This window comes from Penaeus vannamei, chromosome 18, assembly GCF_042767895.1.
Source record: "Penaeus vannamei isolate JL-2024 chromosome 18, ASM4276789v1, whole genome shotgun sequence".
Taxonomy (NCBI): Eukaryota; Metazoa; Arthropoda; class Malacostraca; order Decapoda; family Penaeidae; genus Penaeus; species Penaeus vannamei.
Window position 1 is genome coordinate 12,832,725 of NC_091566.1, and position 5,000 is coordinate 12,837,724.

At 40.9% G+C, this 5,000-nt stretch overlaps 1 protein-coding gene across 5 annotated transcripts in view; it reads left to right on the forward strand.

Annotated features, from left to right (window-relative positions):
- The window catches only part of LOC113826701 (protein tramtrack, beta isoform), a 126,656-nt gene that overhangs the window by 100,219 nt on the left and 21,437 nt on the right, over nucleotides 1-5,000 (forward strand). The window lies entirely within an intron of this gene.

A 5,000-nucleotide genomic window follows, 5' to 3' on the forward strand; every position in this document is an offset into this window, starting at 1 on the left:
AGAAATTAACCTAGAAAAATGGGCAAAAGAGTGTTGATTCAGGATATTCTCCAATACGAAGCATATAGAAAATGATTGACATTGATTTTATATAGAAACTTTGCTTATTCAGATGAAGAACTTCTATGAATATCAGTTTAATTGATATGGATAGGTGGTGAAATTTATCATCAAAATCCAAATTTATGGTGACTGTCTCTGAGGGGCTGGGGGTTATAGGGGTCATCTAGAATTAGTTCGCCTACAGTATTCGCACATGCATGAGGAAACTTCTAAATGACTGTTAGAACCCACTTCTGGTTATTTCTTGGGAGCTTCAAGTGATGAATTGCTTACACAGGTAATTAGTGGGAGATACACCTGTATAGACTTTTGCATGTTGCAAACTTGCATGCAACATATGATAATGACATTATCAAATGAATATGAGTTCATGGATATCCAAAGAACATTTTTATACCAATATCAGAAAAAATGAAAATCATGAGGATTTGTGATGAAATATAAAGTGAGATTTTTCTTTTTAAAATGTTAGTTTTGTGTACATTACACATGAAATATGCTTTGCATTGAGACTCCCTGATAATATGTTGTAGTTTATAAAGTTGTTAGCATATATACCAAGTGCAAATTATGTATGATGATATTGTTCTTCAGATTTATTTTGATTTTGCCAAAATAATGTACACAAATGACTGGACACAACTCTATGCAGTTTCCCCATACCCAGTGTACATTTTTAAAATTCATTAGAGAAAGCAGTATTGATTTCTTTGGTAACTAATAATTTTTCCCTTACTTTGAAGTAGGTTTAATACTATTAACCCATTTACAATGGGTGTCCCACATATGAGACAGCCTGAAAAAAAATAATTGCCAGGCATCCCACTGCAGTCAGCGCACAGGCACATTCTGGGCCAGCGCCGCGTGCTGATTTTGAAGCTACCCAGAAATTATTATTTTCATCTTCAAAATATACCAGCACTATTGGGTTAAATGAGAAAGCTTCAGATGTTTAATTTTTTGTAATTATATAGGAGGACTTAGGAGACAGGGACAGAGACCTTGGGCCTCAGCCCTTGCCTCAACTAATTTTGCTAGGTCCTCTCTTCTCCTCTTTCCTCTTCCGTATCTTCTTTATTCCCTTCTATACCATTCCTAAGGTGTAAAAGCCATGCTGAAAGGATGAAAGGCTGGCTTTGTGTCAGTCACGAATGGCCTCCGGGAGCCATGGGCACGATATTCCCTTGGTTAATTACTTAGCCCTTACCCCTTATGGGAACCCTAAGGGGTAGACCATTTCTTTTCCCCAGTTTATTCTGGTTCACCACAGCAAGTGATGAAGATTCTTTACCCTCAATGGAGGCATTAAGTCTTGCCCCCTTCATCAAATAGCCTATCTGAATTTGATTTTGATGGTTTTCCAACCCCTGCCCCTCCTTTGACCACGGTTCCGACCACTGATGCTAATACTTCCTCTTCGAGGCTTACAAACAACTCTAACCATTCTGAAACACCCATCCAGGTTATTACTCTCCCCTTGAAAGCACCTCTTCCTCATCCCCAACATTCTCCTCTTCATCCCCCGCTGCACAACCCTTTTCAGTGTCAACCCCTTCTTCCCTTATTATTACTCTTCATCCTTATTGTCCTCTCCCTGCAGATCTACTCCACACCACCCCATCTTCCTCTCGCCTTCGTCCTTCTACTACCTCTACTTCTGCAAACTTTCTGAATACTCTATTTGGCCCAGCCAAGTGGGATCGATTCTTTGTGATTCCCCCCACAGCCCCGTATTCTGAGAATACTCTTCTCTTTCAGCAATGCCTCCAGAAACCAGTAGGCAAGGTTACCTTCTGCAGTTGCTCTGATCATTCACACCTTGTCACAGTTACATCTGAAGCCCAAACTCGTGCATTCTCTACCCTGACTGACCTTACTGGCAAACCCATTCCTGCCGAACCTCACCCAACTCTTAATACTTGTTCTGGAACTGTTTCTATTCCCCCAAATGCTTATCCCATGTATAACAAGGACTGGTCAGACTGTGAAAATGACCTACTTTCATACCTTGGTGAATATGATGCAGTGGCAGTACAATGTTACACTGCCTCTTAGAGGCCAACTAAATCCCACGTCAATATTGCCAAGATTAGCTTCCATAGACAAGACCTTCCCCAGGAGGTTTATATTGGTGGATTGTCTTATCATGTCTGACAATATCTACCCCTTCCTCTTCAATGTCATAAATGTTAGTGTTTTAGCCACCTAGCCAAACATTGTCGCTCCACAGCCTGCTGCCCTCTATGTGCCCGACCTGGTCATGACCATTCAAATTGCCCTGCTCAGTCACGTACATGTGCCAATTGTGGAGACTCCCATAATGTGTTTTATAGGAGCTGCCCTGCCTATAAGTTTGAATATGAGGTAGCAGTCCTCAAATTTAAACTAGGACTCATTCTACATGAGGCCAGACAGGAAGCACGATGACAAGGTTTTTCTCTCTCAACTTATTCGAGAACAGTCTTACTCTCTGCTCCCCCACCATCTACACAAGATATTTCTGCATCTCCCCAGGCATCTTTTCCCTATACCCAAAACCTACATCCTATGTCTACTCACCCTATCCACCAGTCAAATCCATTTTCCATCCTAAATCCAGGTACCCCAGTCACTGCCACTTCCCGGATACCTACTCCTCCTCCTCACTTTAGTTGTTGTACCAGACAACCTAAACGTTCCACTCCACACTCTTCTACTACATTTTCTCCCACACCTGCCTGTTCATCTGTTCCTCAGATATCCATCTCCTCTTCTCCTTATAAGAGAACCTTTGTTTCTCAGTCCTCTATACCAAATTCCCCTTCAGAAACCCTTGAAGACATCCGAAACTTCCTAAAGATTACCCAAGGGAACACTCTGCTCCCTCATCCACCCCCCAATCCCTCTCTTCCTTCTCCTGCTACATATAAAGTATTTGTAGATATTCATCCTCCTCCTTCCCAAGTTCCCTCCACCCCCCTTCCTCCTACACCCTCTCAACATACCCCACCCTCTCTATCACTTCCACTTGAATACTCTCACAAATCCCCTTTATCCCAATGGTGTCCTTCTCCAGACATTTTTCCTCATACTTCACCACCTTCCCCAGACTCCCCTTTTCAACCCCTGGATTCTTCTCCTACTTCTCCAACAGCCACCTCTTTTCCTTGATCAGTGTCCCTACTCCTTCCCCAGTCACATATACACTGCAATTCACTCAGTTGCTCTACCTCCTTATAGTCCCCCTATCCCTTCCCAAAATACCTCATCCTCAACCACCCATGCCACCCAAACCAAGCCCCCCCCCCCCCCAAAACCCTATCCTTCCCTACCACTCCCTCCTGGATACACACATGAAGCTCATTTATCACAGTACCCTCCCCCAGACCCCACTGTCCCTATCGAACCCCCAGACACTACTCCTTCACCTACTCCTGATCCTTTATCTCAACCCTCAGATACCTAATCCCCTACTACTAAGACAACCATATCTACCGTTATCACCTATTATCCCTATTCCTTCCCCAGTCACAGATACAATGCAATTAATTTAATTGTTCTACCTTCTCAACCTTTTCCACCTATTAATCACTACTCTGCTTCATTTACTTCCCTCCTTTCCCTTTTCATTACCATACTCTCCTGCAACACCCTCTAATCTTTGATATCTAACACCCTCCCCTCTCCTGGATTCTTTTCTTACTCTTCAACAGCTGTCTCTATTTTTCCTTGAATATTCTTCCTATACCTTCCCCAGTGACAGATACACTGTAATTCACTCAATTGCCCTACCCTTCCCATTATACTAATTTCTGCTCTAATTCACTTGCTCCCTTATTCCCCCTTTTCACTACCCTACTATCCTATAACGTTCTTAGACCTTTGACGCCTAACACATTTTATCGTAATCTTTAACTCTCCTTCGCCCTTTCCGACACAATACTTTACCATAATGCTACATGACCTTTAATATGTAGCACATTTATTTTCAAAGGGGACCATCCCTGAAGAACTGAAAAAATTGCTGATTATCAATTTTTATTTCAAAATAGAAAAAGGGTCTTGCAGATTTTCATGAATTTTGGTAGGATGAAAGAGTACTTCATTACCGCAAAATTTTTAATTTTGGCCGAAGGGAATTTAAGCATTATCAAAAAATCGATTTTTGATAGATAGGTCACTTGTGTACCTCCCATGTCTAACGATTATCATCCGGTTTCTATGTGCTTTCTGTTGAGAAAACCTGTAGGTCATACAAAGAGAATTTAAGGGTTATCAAAAAATCGATTTTTGATAGATAGGTCACTTCTGTACCTCCCATGCCTAATGATTATCATCTGGTTTCTATGTGCTTTCTGTTGAGAAAACCTTTAGGTCATACAAAGAGAACAACGAATTTGATTTTGTAAATTCCGTTTAGTTTCTGGATTATCGCATGGAACATAATCGCCAAAAAAATAATTAAAAATTGGAGTTTTAAAGATTCGTTAAAAAAATATAATTTTGATTTTACAAAATCCCATTTGTTGTTCTATGCACATTCTTTCTTGGGGAAAAAGCTCTATGATATTGGACATGAACTGTGAAGTGTGGGAGGTACCAAAGTTTTAAAAAATGTATAAACAAATAAATGACCTTGAAAGTTTTTAGAAAGTTTTTGGTCATTTTCTATATTTTTTCGTCTGATTATAGTATGTGCCTATAGACCAAAAGGAAGCTCAGACATTGCTCTTTCTTTTGTTTTTCCTTTCATTCAGATCGGATAAGTGATTAGTGAACAGCATAAAAAAATGTAGAACAGTATGATGAAAAATCCCCAATGCCGCTGTCATAGGGCCTACTAAATGCTGTGGTTAGCCCTGCGATCACGCGTGTGCACGTCGCAACTTGTTGGTCATGCCTTCAGTGATCCTCTTCTCTTCATATCACACTCCAAGTAATAGGCACACACTTACGCG